Source organism: Oncorhynchus gorbuscha, unplaced genomic scaffold (genome assembly GCF_021184085.1).
Source record: "Oncorhynchus gorbuscha isolate QuinsamMale2020 ecotype Even-year unplaced genomic scaffold, OgorEven_v1.0 Un_scaffold_4396, whole genome shotgun sequence".
Taxonomy (NCBI): domain Eukaryota; kingdom Metazoa; phylum Chordata; class Actinopteri; order Salmoniformes; family Salmonidae; genus Oncorhynchus; species Oncorhynchus gorbuscha.
The window spans coordinates 10,573-30,991 of record NW_025748420.1 but is presented as its reverse complement, the minus strand read 5'-3'; the positions used below and the strand labels follow the sequence as shown (position 1 = coordinate 30,991).

Sequence of the window (20,419 nt, the reverse complement as noted above, 5' to 3'; positions counted from 1 at the left end):
GAGGGAATCTAAAACAAAAATTCAGAAAATCACATTGTATGATTTTTAAGTAATTAATTAGCATTTTATTGCATGACATAAGTATTTGCTACATCAGAAAAGCAGAACTTAATATTTGGTACAGAAATCTTTGTTTGTAATTACAGAGATCATACGTTTCCTGTAGTTCTTGACCAGGTTTGCACACACTGCAGCAGGGCTTTTGGCCCACTCCTCCATACAGACCTTCTACAGATCCTTCAGGTTTCGGGGCTGTCGCTGGGCAATATGGACTTTCAGCTCCCTCCAAAGATGTTCAATTGGGTTCAGGTCTGGAGACTGGTTAGGCCACTCCAGGACCTTGAGATGCTTCTTACGGAGCCTGGCTGGCTGGCTCTATAACCTGGATGTTTGTAGACTATAGACTGTAATATTTGAGGGCTCTCTCTCCCTCCCTCCTGTGTGTTGTGTTCAACCTCTTAAATCCCTCCCCTTTTCTAACGTGTAAATGTCACTATCTATGGCTACTGTACTAACTTATCTGTCTCTCTGCCCTCTCTGTCGTCTCCAGGCTCTCTCTCGTGTCACCCCCAGTGGCCTCCAGTCAGCAGCCCCTCGATGAGTCCCTCTGCCCCCATCAGCACCACCATCACCACCCTGGAGGGTTAAACCAGGCACGGCCCTAACCATACCACACACCAACACACACACCATACCACACACCAACACACACAATACCACACACCATACCACACACACCATACCACACACCATACCACACACCAACACACACAATACCACACACCATACCACACACCAACACACACAATACCACACACCATACCACACACCGATACACACAATACCACACACCATACCACACACCGATACACACACATACCACACACCAACACACACAATACCACACACAAACCACACACCATACCACACACCATACCACACACCATACCACACACCATACCACACAATACCACACACCATACCACACAATACCACACACCATACCACACACACACCAACACACACACCAACACACACTTCAATACCTGGAGGACGCTTACTGAAACAACCAGTCGACCCATCGGATGCCTGGACTCTTACACAATCAATCAATCAAAAGGCAGGACAAGGACCTCGTCATCCGCTAGCAACTCCATCCATCCAACCAGCCAATCAAAACACAGACTGATGCTCTGCCTCTTTGACATCAACTGATTTCTGCTAAGTAACAAGCTCATGCTGTTGTAACAGGGTGGACGACACACACACTCTCTCACACACACACACACACACACACGACTCCGAGAGCGTTCAGCCGTGCTCATCGGGGATGGAGGAGGAGGAGATGAGACGGGGATGGAGGAGGAGAAACAAGAGAGGGGGGAAGGAGGGATTTTGTTGCCCATGGCACACCCAGAACAGTCACTGCCCCCCCCCACCCCTCTGCTTTCGTGAACCCCAGCGAGGACACTGACATGGGGCACAGAGACCTGCTTAACGCCCCTTAAACACCTCATCCTCCATCACTTCTCTCCCTCTCTCCTCCTCCATCACTTCTCCCCCATCACTTCTCCCCTCTCTCCTCCTCCATCACTTCTCTCCCTCTCTCTCCTCCTCCATCCTTCTCTCCCCTCCTCCTCCTCCATCACTTCTCTTCTCCCCTCTCTCCTCCTCCATCACTTCTCTCCCTCTCTCTCCTCCTCCATCACTTCTCTCCCTCTCTCTCCTCCATCACTTCTCCCCCATCACTTCTCTCCCCTCTCTCCTCCTCCATCACTTCTCCCCCATCACTTCTCTCCTCCTCCATCACTTCTCCCCCATCACTTCTCTCCCTCTCTCTCCTCCATCACTTCTCTCCCCTCTCTCCTCCTCCATCACTTCTCTCCCTCTCTCTCCTCCTCCATCACTTCTCTCCCTCTCTCTCCTCCTCCATCACTTCTCTCCCTCTCTCTCCTCCTCCATCACTTCTCTCCCTCTCTCTCCTCCTCCATCACTTCTCTCCCTCTCTCTCCTCCTCCATCACTTCTCTCCCTCTCTCTCCTCCTCCATCACTTCTCTCCCTCTCTCTCCTCCTCCATCACTTCTCTCCCTCTGTCCTCCTCCATGCTGAACCAGATGCTCCTCCCAGCCAGACAGTTCTCCTCCAGAGTTGCTATCCTGATAAAAACCATCAGCTTGTTTCTCTTTCCTGTTGTCTTTTACTTTATTTACTTGACTTTTTCCTCTGTTTGTATTTTAGGTGAAGTTGATTAAAAGTTGTTTGTACTGGCAGTGTTCTACACTGACTGTGAGTGTTGCTGTTTTATACGGTTGTGAATATCAACTGACTCATGCCAATCATAAATTGTGTCTAAGTGAAAAGTCAAGTGTGTTTTCTGTTTGAAAGAGAGACGATGGAAGTAATATAGAATGAATAACCCCTAATTAAAACTCTGAAGGTCATATGAGAGAGGTCTGTTTGTGCAGCGGGAGATGGTCTGGGTTCCATTTTGTGTCCTCAAAAGACTCTCTTAATCCCCACAATGCAATGCCGAGAAAGAGAGTACTATTCTCCAACTGGACAGCGGGTTTGTTTTAGAGGGAAGACGTTTTAATGTGTCCCAAACACCACCCTACTCCCTATGGGCTCTGGTCCATTTTATTGGTCACATACACGTGTTCAGCCGATGTGGGTGTAGCTACATGCTTGTGGACTGAATAGGGAATAGGGTGCTGCTTGCCGATGTGGGTGTAGCTACATGCTTGTGGACTGAATAGTGATTAGGGTGCTGCTTGCCGATGTGGGTGTAGCTACATGCTTGTGGACTGAATAGGGAATAGGGTGCTGCTTGCCGATGTGGGTGTAGCTACATGCTTGTGGACTGAATAGGGAATAGGGTGCTGCTTGCCGACGTGGGTGTAGCTACATGCTTGTGGACTGAATAGGGATTAGGGTGCTGCTGGAGATGTGTCCCTCTCTGTTGTTTTTAAAGGGGACTGGGAGAAAGCAAATCCTCTACTGTTCTGAAGGTGACTGTGAGTGTGTGACAGTTTTAAATAATGACTGGTTGGGTGTCCATAGGGATGGGGGGGGGGGGGGGGTTGCCGATGTCTTCTCTGCTAGTCAGTCTGTTTCTCCATCACCTCGTCTCTCTTCAGCCTCCTCTTCTGCTGTTGGTGTTCTGGGGCTGAAAGCTGTGAATCACCCTGCTAGTCAGTCTGTTTCTCCATCACCTCGTCTCTCTTCAGCCTCCTCTTCCTCTTCTGCTGTTGGTGTTCTGGGGCTGAAAGCTGTGAATCACCCTGCTAGTCAGTCTGTTTCTCCATCACCTCTGTCTCTCTTCAGCCTCCTCTTCCTCTTCTGCTGTTGGTGTTCTGGGGCTGAAAGCTGTGAATCACCCTGCTAGTCAGTCTGTTTCTCCATCACCTCGTCTCTCTTCAGCCTCCTCTTCCTCTTCTGCTGTTGGTGTTCTGGGGCTGAAAGCTGTGAATCACCCTGCTAGTCAGTCTGTTTCTCCATCACCTCGTCTCTCTTCAGCCTCCTCTTCCTCTTCTGCTGTTGGTGTTCTGGGGCTGAAAGCTGTGAATCACCCTGCTAGTCAGTCTGTTTCTCCATCACCTCGTCTCTCTTCAGCCTCCTCTTCCTCTTCTGCTGTTGGTGTTCTGGGGCTGAAAGCTGTGAATCACCCTGCTAGTCGGTCTGTTTCTCCATCACCTCGTCTCTCTTCAGCCTCCTCTTCCTCTTCTGCTGTTGGTGTTCTGGGGCTGAAAGCTGTGAATCACCCTGCTAGTCAGTCTGTTTCTCCATCACCTCGTCTCTCTTCAGCCTCCTCTTCTGCTGTTGGTGTTCTGGGGCTGAAAGCTGTGAATCACCCGTCTCCTGTGAATCACCCGTCTCCACTCTCATGTAGCAGTTATTTTTGTTGTTGAACTTGTTGGTCAGTTAAATGTGTGTGTGGGGGGTCTGCTTTAAAATGCCTATTTCAACCTATGCTTTCAATCCACCACAATCTCAAAAAAAAAATTATTTTTCATTTTGTTATCAATCAATATTTTAAAATGTTTTTAATGTAATGAAACTACGTTTCTAAGAAAAAAAGTGATCTGATAATTGCCAGAGAGCAAAGTCTGGTTTGGTGGATGTACAGGAAACTATCGACCAATGCTACGTTTCTCTCTCTTCTGGTTGTCCTATTGGTTAGTTCAGGAAGAGGGCCAACCCACTGGTCACATCATTCAGTGTACTACTGCCTCAGGGTGCTGTAGGCCTTTTCTGTAGTCTGGGTTAAAGGGGGGTTTAGTGGTAGCCTGTTCCTGGATCAGTTTGTGCTGTCTTGTCAACTTTATCACTCAGTGCATTATAATGAGTGACAAGGAGTTGGCAAGAGAGTCCAACCAGATCTGAGACCAGACTAGTTTAGTGCGTCTGTCTTCTGTTGTCATGTATATAGGATGTACCTAGTACTCAACGGTGAAATATCATGTCTGCATTAGGAGCTGGTAGCAGTTCCAGGATCAGATGTATTCTTTTCCTCCTAATGGTTAAGGTTAGGAGTTAGTTGGACAACCTGATCCTAGATCTGTGGTTAGGGTTAAGCTCTACCTCCAGCTCTGTATTAGCCACTGTGTGTAGTATGATGATGATGATGAAGGTAGTGTATGGGAGGGGGGTTGAATGCTTCACTCCATTGTAGTTTTGGGTAAGTTAGTTTTAAACCCTCGAACCGACCGGCTGATGGTCTCAAAAAAAAAAAAAAGAACCTCCCACCTCATTCTCTTCAGTGTGGGATTGTGGGTAATGACGATAAAGGTACACTTGTGTTAAGTACAGTTCTCTACGTGGGATCTCTCGTTTCTCTCTGGGTATGTTATGTCTTTCCCTTCTCTCTCTTTATTTCCTTCTTGTTTTGTGTTTGCATATCTACGTGGGGACGGACTCCGAGTCAAAGTCTTGCGTTTTGCTCATCATTTGTTCCCTGTATTTGTGTATTTTAACATTGTGTAAATAAATGAATAATGCATCGCTCACTGAGTCATGGGAAGTCGTTGTCTGTTTTATAACGTTGTTAGACTGTTTTGCTCATCATTTGTAATGCCACTGTATTTGTGTATTTTAACATTGTGTAAATAAATGAATAAGTCCTTGTTGTGTCACTACAGTTTTCATTGATGAGCATGTGGCTTCAGCAGTCAAACGGTTTTATAGCGATGTTAGACTCTGTTTTATATAACTGTTTTTATAGACTCTGTTTTATAGCGATGTTAGACTGTTTTTAGAGTAACGTTGTTAGACTCTGTTTTATAGTTTTATAACGTTGTTAGACTGTTTTATAATGACTCTGTTTTATAACGTTGTTAGACTCTGTTTTATAACGTTGTTAGACTCTGTTTTATAACGTTGTTAGACTCTGTTTTATAACGTTGTTAGACTCTGTTTTATAACGTTGTTAGACTCTGTTTTATAGTTAGACTCGTTGTTAGACTCTGTTTTATAACGTTGTTAGACTCTGTTTTATAGTTAGTTGTTTTTAGACTCTGTTTTATAACGTTGTTAGACTCTGTTTTATAACGTTGTTAGACTCTGTTTTATAACGTTACTCTGTTTTATAACGTTGTTAGACTCTGTTTTATAGACTCGTTTTATAACGTTACTCTGTTTTATAACGTTGTTAGACTCTGTTTTATAACGTTGTTAGACTCTGTTTTATAACGATACTCTGTTTTATAACGTTGTTAGACTCTGTTTTATCTGTTTTATAACGTTGTTAGACTCTGTTTTATAACGATACTCTGTTTTATAACGTTGTTAGACTCTGTTGTTAGACTCTGTTTTATAACGTTGTTAGACTCTGTTTTATAGCGTTACTCTGTTTTATAACGTTGTTAGACTCTGTTTTATAACGTTACTCTGTTTTATAACGTTGTTAGACTCTGTTTTATAACACTCTGTTTTATAACGTTGTTAGACTCTGTTTTATAACGTTGTTAGACTCTGTTTTATAACGTTGTTAGACTCTGTTTTATAGTGTTACTCTGTTTTATAACGTTGTTAGACTCTGTTTTATAACGTTACTCTGTTTTATAACGTTGTTAGACTCTGTTTTATAACGTTGTTTTATAACGTTGTTAGACTCTGTTTTATAACGTTGTTAGACTCTGTTTTATAACGTTGTTAGACTCTGTTTTATAGACTCTTTGTTAGACTCTGTTTTTATAACTCTGTTTTATTTGTTAGACTCTGTTTTATAACTCTGTTTTATTTGTTAGACTCTGTTTTATAACGTTGTTAGACTCTGTTTTATAACGTTGTTAGACTCTGTTTTATAACGTTACTCTGTTTTATAACGTTGTTAGACTCTGTTTTATAGCGTTGTTAGACTCTGTTTAATAACATTACTCTGTTTTATAACGTTGTTAGACTCTGTTTTATAGCGTTGTTAGACTCTGTTTTATAACGTTGTTTTAGACTCTGTTTTTATAGACTCGTTGTTAGACTCTGTTTTTATAACCTTGTTAGACTCTGTTTTATAACGTTGTTAGACTCTGTTTTATAACGTTGTTAGACTCTGTTTTATAGCGTTGTTAGACTCTGTTTTATAGCGTTGTTAGACTCTGTTTTATTTACTCTGTTTATAACGTTGTTAGACTCTGTTTTATAACGTTATAAGCTATGTTACTCTGTTTTATAACGTTTTATGTTATTTATTGAAAGTACCTGGAACTTTGCAAACGTAATCTTCACCCAGGTGAGGCCACAGCCTGCATTCAGCCCACAATATGGCTGCGTCCCAATCGTCTAAAGACGCGTCCTCTGCTTCGTCTACACACAGATCTGAAACTATAGGATGGAAGTGCGAGAAATAATTATCCTTGATTTGCTTCCACAGCTCAACCGCTTACAGATCAGTGCAGAATGAAAGCTCGTCTTATTGGACGAGCTCACAAAGGTCCCACCCTGTTTGGACCCGTTTGTTTTTTCCTGATTGGTTCCTGATGAGTACGCCCGCAGGTTCACCCAGATGTTCACATATAAGACAGGTCCATAGAGGCCTGGTGTAAGTACATCGAAGCATTTAAATACAGGAAGGGTATTATTAGCCTTTTCGAAGACATTGACAAACGGTACACACACTTTAGAGCACAATACACACGTAGCTCAGTTGGTAGAGCATGGCGCTTGTAACGCCAGGGTAGTGGGTTCGATCCCCGGGACCACCCATACGTAGAATGTATGCACACATGACTGTAAGTCGCTTTGGATAAAAGTGTCTGCTAAATGGCATTATTATTATTATAGATCATAGAGCGCTTCGGACTGTATAGACCTTCGTGATACATGTCGTAGTACCACAGCATAGAAACACTAATACACCCTAGAGAAGTCTGTTTTTGGTGGGTCGTGAGAGTGGTTTGAAACGAGGAGAAGAACAATATTTTACAAAGGACATATTTGTGTAGTGTGTGTTCAGTAGTTGTGCAATTAATAAAAATGACTACTCTGTTTGCATTCTTTGGGAAGTTTTAAACAGAAATGAAATTGCACAACTGACAAATGAACCCAACATAATGTCAACAAGCAACGTACACAGGAAATGACCTCAGCGTGGAACATTGTGATTGTGTCAGTGTGTGAGTGTCTGTGTACGTGCATGTGGTTTGTGTAACGGATTTTACCACAGAACCGGAGGACAGAGGCGACATGTGTTCAATGGAAGCAGCAGATGCTAAAAAGAGGACACACACACACACACACACACACACACACACACAGGGGAAGGCAGGGTAGCGAGAGCAGCTCTCTCCTTATTTAACATCAACCGGAGTGACGTCAACAAAACCTCAGAACTAGAACATGGCCGTTTATTCAGTCATTATTCATCACTCAGGACAAGTATGACTGAAACACATGGTTCCACAGGGTCAAAGTGGATACTCAGGACAAGTATGACTGAAACACATGGTTCTACAGAGTTGAGGTGTATACTCAACAAGTATGACAAACACATGGTTCCACAGAGTCATGGTGTATAGTCAGGACAAGTATGACTGAAACACATGGTTCCACAGAGTCAAGGTGTATAGTCAGGACAAGTATGACTGAAACACATGGTTCCACAGAGTCAAGGTGTATACTCAGGACAAGTATGACTGAAACACATGGTTCTACAGAGTCAGTGTATACTCAACAAGTATGACTGAAACACATGGTTCTACAGAGTCAAGGTGTATACTCAGAACAAGTATGACTGAAACACATGGTTCTACAGAGTCAAGGTGTATAGTCAGAACAAGTATGACTGAAAACACATGGTTCTACAGAGTCAAGGTGTATACTCAGGACAAGTATGACTGAAACACATGGTTCTACAGAGTCAAGGTGTATAGTCAGAACAAGTATGACTGAAAACACATGGTTCTACAGAGTCAAGGTGTATACTCAGGACAAGTATGACTGAAACACATGGTTCTACAGAGTCAAGGTGTATACTCAGGACAAGTATGACTGAAACACATGGTTCTACAGAGTCAAGGTGTATACTCAGAACAAGTATGACTGAAACACACATGGTTCTACAGAGTCAAGGTGTATACTCAACAAGTATGACTGAAACACATGGTTCTACAGAGTCAAGGTGGATACTCAGAACAAGTATGACTGAAACACATGGTTCTACAGAGTCAAGGTGTATAGTCAGAACAAGTATGACTGAAACACACATGGTTCTACAGAGTCAAAGTGGATACTCAGAACAAGTATGACTGAAAACACACATGGTTCTACAGAGTCAAGGTGTATAGTCAGAACAAGTATGACTGAAACACATGGTTCTACAGAGTCAAGGTGTATAGTAGTGAAACACACAGAAGTCAAGGTGTATAGTCAGAACAAGTATGACTGAAACACATGGTTCTACAGAGTCAAGGTGTATAGTCAGAACAAGTATGACTGAAAACACATGGTTCCACAGAGTCGTGCTTGGAAGTTCTCTGATAACCAACATTTGGGAGTTTGGGAAATATTCTAAGGTACTGTTAGTCTTCATGTCTTATCTACTATCTGATGTAACCAAAGTGCCAAATAACAAAATAATCCGAACTGACTCCAATTAGATATTAAGGATCTAAACTTGAATAAGATTATAAACATATCATCTATACTGAGCAACTGACAAGAACAATAAACCTTGACTTTAAATTGTGTCTTGTTGTTTATGTGGTGTTTTCAGTTCTAACTCTGTGAGGTGTTTAGTTCCATTGTGTAGCTCCCAACAGATAAACAAGGGATGCATCCCAAATCAAATTTTATTTGTCACATACTTCGAATACAACAGGTGTAGTAGACCTTACAGTGAAATGCTTACTTAACAGGCTCTAACCAATAATGCAGTTTTAAGAAAAATAAGTGTGAAGTATTGTATTTACTAAAATAAAGTGAAGTAAAAAATTAATAAATAAAAAATGGATGAAAATAGAAAAATAACAAATAATTAAAGAGCAATAATAAAATAACAGTAGTGAGGCTATATACAGGGGGTTCCTGTACAGAGTCAATGTGGGGGCTATATACAGGGGGTTCCTGTACAGAGTCAATGTGGAGGCTATATACAGGAGGTACCTGTACAGAGTCAATGTGGAGGCTATATACAGGAGGTACCTGTACAGAGTCAATGTGGAGGCTATATACAGGGGGTTCCTGTACAAAGTCAATGTGCGGGGGCACAGGTTAGCTGAGGTAATATGTACATGTAGGTAGAGTTAATGCACCCTAGTGGGACCCTAGTCCCTCCTGAGTGGCGCAACGGTCTAAGGCACTGTGTCACAGTGCTAGAGGCGTCACTACAGACACCCGGTTCGATAGGGCGGTGCACAATTGGCCCAGCATCATCCGGGTTTGGGCCGTGATTGTAAAATAAGAATTTGTTCTTAACTGACCAGCCTAGTTAAATAAATAAATACTTTTGACCAGGGACGATAGTGCACTATATAGGGAATATGGTGCCATTTGGTAGACTAATAGCCACACCTCTACGTCAACATCGTCTTTATCTGTTAACATGTAGCACTGAGAAAACCGAACACAATATAACTTATCATGAAACGGAGAGGCTATTAGCCTTCCTTAACTAATACTGACATAAAGTATCAATACATGTATCAATACATCTATCAATACATCTATAAATACACGTATCAATACATCTATCAATACATGTATCAATACATTTTTTTAAAGTTCTGTGTTTTTTAGATCTGCATGGGAGGTCATTGGACTCTGGACTGAATTGTTTCTGTCAGCTAGTTCTGCCAGACCTAATAACACCTGGTTCCAAATGGAACCCTATTCCCTATATAGTGCACTAGTTTTGAACAGAGCCCTATGGGGACCCTGGTATTTAAAAAAAAGTAGTGCACTATATAGGGAGTAGAGTTCCATTTGGGACTCACCCAGCATCTACAGATTAAACTGTGAAGTCTAGAAACAGTGTGACCTATTTCTGCCATCGTAGTTAATGTTATGACACTGAAACAAACAGAAACAGGGTACCTCTGTCTGGGTGCCATTAGGGAGGTAACCAGGGATACTAGTCTGGTGTTCTGATTGGCATCTCTCTGTCTGGGTGCCATTAGGGAGGTAACCAGGGATACTAGTCTGGTGTTCTCATTGTCATCTCTCTGTCTGGGTGCCATTAGGGAGGTAACCAGGGATACTAGTCTGGTGTTCTGATTGGCATCTCTCTGTCTGGGTGCCATTAGGGAGGTAACCAGGGATACTAGTCTGGTGTTCTCATTGGCATCTCTCTGTCTGGGTGCCATTAGGGAGGTAACCAGGGATACTAGTCTGGTGTTCTCATTGGCATCTCTCTGTCTGGGTGCCATGAGGGAGGTAACCAGGGATACTAGTCTGGTGTTCTCATTGTCATCTCTCTGTCTGGGTGCCATTAGGGAGGTAACCAGGGATACTAGTCTGGTGTTCTCATTGTCATCTCTCTCTCTCTCTCTGTGTTCTAGTCTAATAAAGTCTACAATCTCTAAAAGGTTACAAAGTGAAATTCAACCGTTCAACATCACTATACCTTTAAACGTCTGTGTTAAAGCTCAGAGTGAAATGATATGCATAACAGTAGCCAGACATCAATCCATTCATTCCTCATTCTGCCACAACAGAATGTTGACTGACAGCGGAATGTTCCACGCTGGGTTTGGTTAAAGTTCCGGAACACTTGTAATGTTGTGTTCCAGAGTAACAGTGGTAGGAAGGACGGTATTTATTCCACATTATTACAGACAACAACATGGTGTCCCTACCATATCGCCCTGCAGCACTACACACTGGTAGCTTCACAATTCACACGGCAGGGCACAACACTATTAACACGGCTATTCACTTGACATTTATCCGTTTCACTTCACCATTGTGTGTGTGTGTGTGTGTGTGTGTGTGTGTGTGTGTGTGTGTGTGTGTGTGTGTGTGTGTGTGTGTGTGTGTGTGTGTGTGTGTGTGTGTGTGTGTGTGTGTGTGTGTGTGTGTGTGTGTGTGTGTGTGTGTGTGTGTGTGTTATTGTTGTTGATATGGCACACAGCCCACAGAGAACAGCTACACAACATAACAACACAACAACACCTCAACTACATACAGGAGGATACTGCTAGGACCAGCTGTGTCTTCCCCAGTATGCTTCTCTAAGCACCCTCTTGGCCCACTTCTAAGTACACTTTTTAGTGCCCTTCAAAGTACACTGCGGAGTACAATTCTTAGTGCCCTTTAAAGTGCCCTTGGCAGTGTTTAAGTTTAAAGTCTGTAGTTTGTCCTGTGCCAGGTTCTCTTCCTCCTACAGACGTGTCTCAGAACTGGAGAGCAAGGCCCCATTCTGTTCATCTGGTTCTTTAAGGAAGCGCTCCTCTTCTTCTGAGACCACCATTACGCTGTCAGGCCTGATCTCCTCCTCCTCCTCCTCTTCTTCTGAGACCACCATTACGCTCTCAGGCCTGATCTCCTCCTTCTCTTTCTCACTGTCTTCTTCGTCCTCCTTTGCTTTCTCAACCGCTTCCTTCTTCATCTCCTTCACCTCCTCTTTCTCCTTCATCTCCTTCGCCTCCTCTTTCTCCTTCATCTCCTTCGCCTCCTCTTTCTCCTTCATCTCCTTCATCTCCTTCACCTCCTCTTTCTCCTTCTCCTCCTTCATCTCCTTCAGCTTCTCTTTCTCCTTCTCCTCTTTCTCCTTCTCTTCTTTCTCCTTCATCTCCTTCACCTCTTTCTCCCCCTTCTCTACTTCCTCCTCCTCCTCTTCCTCAGCGGCAACAGGCTTGTTGAGAAGCTCCATTTCCGCGGAAACCGTTCCGTTCTCCAGTTCCGCAGCGGGTTCCGAGGGCTTCTTCCTGATGAACAGGAAGTTACACGTGGCGAGGACCACGGAGGCGAGGACCACCTCAATTCCTGCCAGCAGGAACACGTACATGTAGTTCTTAGTAGCGTCCAGCAGCCGACCTGAGGAGGGAGAGAGGAGGAGGAGGGAGGAGGAGGAGGAGGAGGAGGAGGAGGGAGGAGGGGAGGAGGAGGAGGAGGAGAGGAGGGAGAGAGGGAGGAGGGAGAGAGGGAGGGAGGAGGGAGGAGAGAGAGGAAGAGGAGGGAGAGAGGAGGAGGAGGGAGAGAGGGAGGGAGGAGGAGGAGGGAGAGAGAGGGAGGGAGGAGGAGGGAGAGAGGGAGGGAGAGAGGGAGGGAGGAGGAGAGAGAGAGAGAGGAGGAGGAGGGGAGGAGGAGGAGGGAGAGAGGGAGGGAGAGAGGGAGGGAGGAGGAGGGAGAGAGAGAGAGGGAGGAGGAGGAGGGAGAGAGGAGGAGGAGGGAGAGAGGAGGAGGAGGAGGGAGAGAGGGAGGGAGGAGGGAGAGAGGGAGGAGGAGGAGGGGAGAGAGGGAGGGAGGAGGGAGGGAGGGAGGAGGAGGAGGGAGGGAGGAGGAGAGAGAGAGAGAGGGAGGAGGGAGAGATGGAGGGAGGAGGAGGAGGAGGGAGGAGGAGGAGGAGGAGGAGGAGGAGGAGGAGGAGGAGGGAGAAAGAGGGAGGAGGGAGGGAGGAGGAGGGAGGAGGAGGGAGGGAGAGAGGGAGAGAGAGAGAGGGGGAGGAGGAGGGAGAGAGGGAGGGAGAGAGGGAGGAGGAGGAGGAGGGAGAGAGAGAGGGAGGAGGAGGGACAGAGGGAGGGAGGAGGGAGAGAGGGAGGGAGGAGGAGGAGGGACAGAGGGAGGGAGGAGGGAGGAGGAGGAGGGAGAGAGGGAGGGAGGGGAGGGAGGAGGGAGGGAGGAGGAGGAGGGAGAGAGAGAGGGAGAGGAGGGACAGAGAGGAGGGAGGAGGAGGAGGAGGGAGAGAGGGAGGGAGGAGGAGGAAGAGAGAGAGGGGGAGAGAGAGGGAGAGGGAGAGAGAGAGTGAGGAGAGAGAGAGATCAGAGGGAGAGGAAACAACATAAATTCTCCATTATATTTATCTAACCTTAACCTTAACCCTAACCAAGCCCTAACCCAACCTCCACCTGTTAATCCTGTGTGTGTACTAACCTGCTCCTGGTGGTCCCACCAGCACAGCAATAGCTTCCATGAGCAACACCAGTCCTATAGCGCTGGGAATTTCTCCGTGCCAACGATCGCCATGAGAACCTCAAACTGTAGCGCCCGACCATGCCGTAGGAGATCCCAAAGAACACACAGAACACCACCAGAGACGGGTAGTCCTTCGCCTGCAGGTGACATGAAAACCAGATAGTATTTACAGTAACATTTTACAGTATTTACAGTAACATTGTACAGTATTTACAGTAACATTTTACAGTATTTACAGTAACATTTTACAGTATTTACAGTAACATTTTACAGTACTTACAGTAACATTGTACAGTATTTACAGTAACATTTTACAGTATTTACAGTAACATTTTACAATATTTACAGTAACATTGTACAGTATTTACAGTAACATTTTACAGTATTTACAGTATTTAACATTTTTACAGTATTTACAGTAACATTGTACAGTATTTACAGTAACATTTTTCAGTATTTACAGTAACATTTTACAGTATTTACAGTAACATTGTACAGTATTTACAGTAACATTTTACAGTATTTACAGTAACATTTTACAGTACTTACAGTAACATTGTACAGTATTTACAGTAACATTGTATAGTATTTACAGTAACATTTTACAGTATTTACAGTAACATTTTACAGTACTTACAGTAACATTTACAGTATTTACAGGATACCAACAGTAACAGTATTGATACAGTAACAACAGAGATGTTAACAACAGAGATGTTAACAACACATATGTATAGTTTAGATGCTGTACGTATCATTAGTCAATACAGCAAACAGAAATGTACACATGACAACCAAATCAACCTCAACAAGCCAACACATTACTGTAATTACACGTCCAGCCCTACCTGAGATCCCACCAGGTCAGTGCATCCATTGAAGATCATGGCAAAGCTGAACAGGTAAACAACTCTGGGCCTGACCCACTTCAGCCCAGCGATGACGCCACAGGTGGGCCGGGCGAAGATGTCTATGAAGCCGAGGATGGATAGGAGGAGGGCCGACTTGGTGTCTTCGTTGCCCAGCTCTTTGGCATAGCTCACCACGAACACTGGCGGTACAAACAGACCCAGAACCTAGGACAGGATCAGATGAGCTCTTAACCATGTCAATTTGAAACGAAGGCAGACTATTTCATTGCAGTCATGTGACATGAATACAAATAAACACAAATTAAAAACATAGAAGAACTATAGCTTCTACTTTGTAGTTTATTTTCAAGTCATTTAAAATTAAGACCCTCTTTTTTCAATTATTGAATTGTAATTTCAGTTTTCTTAGGGCTCTGGTCAGGAGTAGTGCACTATATAGGGAATAGGGTGCCATAGAGCTCTGGTCAAAAGTAGTGCACTATATAGGGAATAGTGTGCCATAGAGCTCTGGTCAAAAGTAGTGCACTAAAGGGAATAGGGTGCCATAGAGCTCTGGTCAAAAGTAGTGCACTATATAGGGAATAGTGTGCCATAGAGCTCTGGTCAGGAATAGTACACTATATAGGGAATAGGGTGCCATAGAGCTCTGGTCAGGAGTAGTGCACTATATATAGGGAATAGGGTGCCATAGAGCTCTGGTCAGGAGTAGTGCACTATATAGGGAATAGGGTGCCATTTGGGACAGTATTGTTCCTGTTCTGACTCACCATAATAGATGCAGCTATGGTGTAGATCAGGAAACCCCTGTCCTTAAACACACTGAAGTCCAGGAGAGGTTTGGGTTTGGACTGGGTCTTCTCTACCTCCAACTCTTTTCCCTCCTTCTCTACGTCTTCCCGCTGGGGGGGTTTAGGAGGGGCCACTAGGGGCCTCATGAGGGCCGCGCAGGCGCAGCAGTTGAGCAGGAGCCCTCCGAGGATGAGGAAGCCTCCTCTCCAACCGTATTGGTACTGCAACAGCTGGAAGAGACAGCAGGGTTAAGGTCGGGTTAGGGTCAAAGGTTAGAGGTGTAATGTAGAGGGGAGAGGCAGCAAAGGGTGATGGGGCTCCCAGCAGCAGGGTTATGGTTAGGGGTCAGGGGTCAGGGTTCAGGGGTTAGAGGTGTTGTGTTGTACCTGTCCCAGAGGTGATAAGCAGCAGAGGGCCACAGGACTCCCAGCAACAGGGTTATGGTTAGGGGTTAGGGGTCAGGGGTTAGGGGTCAGGGGTTAGGGGTCAGACGTTAGAGGTGTAGTGTAGTACCTGTCCCAGAGGTGATAAGCAGCAGAGGGCCACAGGACTCCCAGCAGCAGGGTTATGGTTAGGGGTCAGGGGTCAGGGGTCAGGGGTTAGGGGTCAGACGTTAGAGGTGTAGTGTAGTACCTGTCCCAGAGGTGATAAGCAGCAGAGGGCCACAGGACTCCCAGCAGCAGGGTTATGGTTAGGGGTCAGGGGTTAGGGGTCAGGGGTTAGGGGTCAGACGTTAGAGGTGTAGTGTAGTACCTGTCCCAGAGGTGATAAGCAGCAGAGGGCCACAGGACTCCCAGCAGCAGGGTTATGGTTAGGGGTCAGGGGTTAGGGGTCAGGGGTTAGGGGTCAGACGTTAGAGGTGTAGTGTAGTACCTGTCCCAGAGGTGATAAGCAGCAGAGGGCCACAGGACTCCCAGCAGCAGGGTTATGGTTAGGGGTCAGGGGTTAGGGGTCAGGGGTTAGGGGTCAGACGTTAGAGGTGTAGTGTAGTACCTGTCCCAGAGGTGATAAGCAGCAGAGGGCCACAGGACTCCCAGCAGCAGCCAAGCCGTTAGCCAGGGGCCTCTTCTCACTGAAGTAGCGATTCAGCATGATCAGAGACGGCTGGAAGTTCAACGCCAGGCCCAGACCTGGAGGACAGGGGGACAGGAGAGGACTGTCAAAGAAGTGGTAGACATACAGTATCACTAATGACTGTAATGACTCCAGACCTGGAGGACAGGGGGACAGGAGAGGACTGTCAAACTGAAGTGGTAGACATACAGTATCACTAATGACTGTAATGACTCCAGACCTGGAGGACAGGGGACAGGAGAGGACTGTCAAAGAAGTGGTAGACATACAGTATCACTAATGACTGTAATGACTCCAGACCTGGAGGACAGGGGACAGGAGAGGACTGTCAAAGAAGTGGTAGACATACAGTATCACTAATGACTGTAATGACTCCAGACCTGGAGGACAGGGGGACAGGAGAGGACTGTCAAAGAAGTGGTAGACATACAGTATCACTAATGACTGTAATGACTCCAGACCTGGAGGACAGGGGGACAGGAGAGGACTGTCAAAGAAGTGGTAGACATACAGTATCACATTGATGACACCTGGAGGATGTACAGGTTGATGTGGACCAACCTGTAATGACTCCAGTAGATGTGGACCAACCTGTAATGACTCCAGTAGATGTGGACCAACCTGTAATGACTCCAGTAGATGTGGACCAACCTGTAATGACTCCAGTAGATGTGGACCAACCTGTAATGACTCCAGTAGATGTGGACCAACCAGTAGATGTGGACCAACCTGTAATGACTCCAGTAGATGTGGACCAACCTGTAATGACTCCAGTAGATGTGGACCAACCTGTAATGACTCCAGTAGACAGGTAGATGTGGACCAACCTGTAATGACTCCAGTAGATGTGGACCAACCTGTAATGACTCCAGTAGATGTGGACCAACCTGTAATGACTCCAGTAGATGTGGACCAACCTGTAATGACTCCAGTAGATGTGGACCAACCTGTAATGACTCCAGTAGATGTGGACCAACCTGTAATGACTCCAGTAGATGTGGACCAACCTGTAATGACTCCAGTAGACAGGTAGATGTGGACCAACCTGTAATGACTCCAGTAGACAGGTAGATGTGGACAAACCTGTAATGACTCCAGTAGATGTGGACCAACCTGTAATCACTCCAGTAGACAGGTAGATGTGGACAAACCTGTAATGACTCCAGTAGACAGGTAGATGTGGACAAACCTGTAATGACTCCAGTAGATGTGGACCAACCTGTAATCACTCCAGTAGACAGGTAGATGTGGACAAACCTGTAATGACTCCAGTAGACAGGTAGATGTGGACAAACCTGTAATGACTCCAGTAGATGTGGACCAACCTGTAATGACTCCAGTAGACAGGTAGATGTGGACCAACCTGTAATGACTCCAGTAGATGTGGACCAACCTGTAATGACTCCAGTAGACAGGTAGATGTGGACCAACCTGTAATGACTCCAGTAGAGAGGTAGATGTGGACCAACCTGTAATGACTCCAGTAGACAGGTAGATGTGGACCAACCTGTAATGACTCCAGTAGATGTGGACCAACCTGTAATGACTCCAGTAGATGTGGACCAACCTGTAATGACTCCAGTAGACAGGTAGATGTGGACAAACCTGTAATTACTCCAGTAGATGTGAACCAACCTGTAATGACTCCAGTAGACAGGTAGATGTGGACCAACCTGTAATGACTCCAGTAGAGGGGTAGATGTGGACCAACCTGTAATGACTCCAGTAGACAGGTAGATGTGGACAAACCTGTAATGACTCCAGTAGATGTGGACCAACCTGTAATGACTCCAGTAGACAGGTAGATGTGGACCAACCTGTAATGACTCCAGTAGAGGTAGATGTGGACCAACCTGTAATGACTCCAGTATGGAGGTAGATGTGGACCAACCTGTAATGACTCCAGTAGACAGGTAGATGTGGACAAACCTGTAATGACTCCAGTAGATGTGGACCAACCTGTAATGACTCCAGTAGACAGGTAGATGTGGACCAACCTGTAATGACTCCAGTAGAGAGGTAGATGTGGACCAACCTGTAATGACTCCAGTAGACAGGTAGATGTGGATGATGCTGGTGGAGAAGGACGACAGAATCATCCCCAGAGAGGCAAAAAGTCCCCCACCATCATCACCGGACGACACCCGTAACGATTCACCAACACGCTGCACAGAGGACCTGCAGGGAGAGGAACACACACGTATCGAATCTGTGTGTCAGTGTGTGTGTTAGACAGTATCTCTATGTGTGTGTGTGTGTGTGTGTGTGTGTGTGTGTGTGTGTGTGTGTGTGTGTGTGTGTGTGTGTGTGTGTGTGTGTGTGTGTGTGTGTGTGTGTGTGTGTGTGTGTGTGTCTGTGTGTGTCTGTGTGTGTCTGTGTGTGTGTGTGTGTGTACATCCTCTACCTGTGCCGTACAGCATAGCCAGCAGTATAGATGAGATCCATGCTGTGTCGCTGTACCCCACGTCGAACTCTCTGATCAGCTCCTTGAAGAACACGCTGACAGCCTTGGGGAAGGCGTAGGAGAACCCAGTGATGACGAAACAGCCGAACAGCACAGCCCAGCCCCACCCCCCGTCTGGTGCCTTCACCCCCCCAGGTCCCTCGTCCACCACCGCACCTCCCATGGTCCTCGAACTTTGGATCTGAGAGGAGAAAAAGGAAGGGGTGGGTTATGGTATAGCTAACTCTGGGGGTGGTAGTCCTCGGGACTCGAACCCAGGTCCAGCGTCTGTCAACCCAACCCCTTAGCTGTTACACCAAGAGATCTAAAGGTCTTGACGAGGTTGCTAGGTGTTGGGATTAGTCCTGACCGGGACTGACCCCAGGGACTCGAACCCAGGTCAGCGTCTGTCAACCCAACCCCTTAGCTGTTACACCAAGAGATCTAAAGGTCTTGACGAGGTTGCTAGGTGTTGGGATTAAAGGTCCAGCGCTCAACCCAACAATAGAAATAGAAGTCATAGAACGTGCATAATCAGCGTAGATCTAACATTGTATATCGGTAGTAACACAACTTCCTATCTGTATCCTAAAGCCCCGGAACCATGTTGTCATTGCCTTAATTATTACTGTGTTGAATTTTATTTCACCTTTATTGAACTACGCAAGTCAGTTAAAGAATAAATTATTATTTACAATGACGGCCTACCCCGGGCCAATTGTACACCGCACTATGGGACTCCCAATCACGTCCGGTTGTGATACAGCCTGGATTCGAACCAGGGTGCCTGTAGTGACGCCTCAAGCACTGAGATGCAGTGCCTTAGACCGCTGTGATACAGCCTGGATTCGAACCAGGGTCTGTAGTGACACCTCAAGCACTGAGATGCAGTGCCTTAGACCACTGTGATACAGCCTGGAATCGAACCAGGGTGTCTGTAGTGATGCCTCTAGTACTGAGATGCAGTGCCTTAGACCGCTGTGATACAGCCTGGAATCGAACCAGGGTCTGTAGTGACGACTCTAGCACTGAGATGCAGTGCCTTAGACCACTGTGATACAGCCTGGAATCGAACCAGGGTCTGTAGTGACGACTCTAGCACTGAGATGCAGTGCCTTAGACCGCTGCAACACTCGGGATCCTATAGATGGATAAATGTTGTTGACTAAATGACATATTGATTAAATGACATATTGATTAAATTACATATTGATTAAATGATATATTGATTAAATGACATATTGATTAAATTACATATTGATTAAATGATATATTGATTAAATTATAAATATTGATTAAATGACATATTGATTAAATTACATATTGATTAAATGACATATTGATTAAATTACATATTGATTAAATGATATATTGATTAAATTATATATTGATTAAATGATATATTGATTAAATTATATATTGATTAAATGACATATTGATGAACAGATTGCATGAAGTGGCTTGGCCTTGGTCTGTATTCATTGTGCAACAGCAGGTTGGAATACGGTCAGCAACAATGATTTAAACCAGACTGAAAGTTCAATATAAAATACAATCCATTATTTACTCTCCATATCCCGGCCAGGTGACCTTGCACACCTGGAGGTCACTACAGTATTGCAATCATCTTTGCTATGTGTGTACTTTCAGAAATATATTCTGCTTACCCCCATATAC

General features: G+C 45.2%; 1 pseudogene; it reads right to left on the bottom strand.

Moving 5' to 3' along the window:
* Positions 1-9,615: 9,615 nt before the first annotated feature.
* LOC124028536 lies at positions 9,616-18,926 on the bottom strand (annotated as a pseudogene).
* Positions 18,927-20,419: the final 1,493 nt, after the last annotated feature.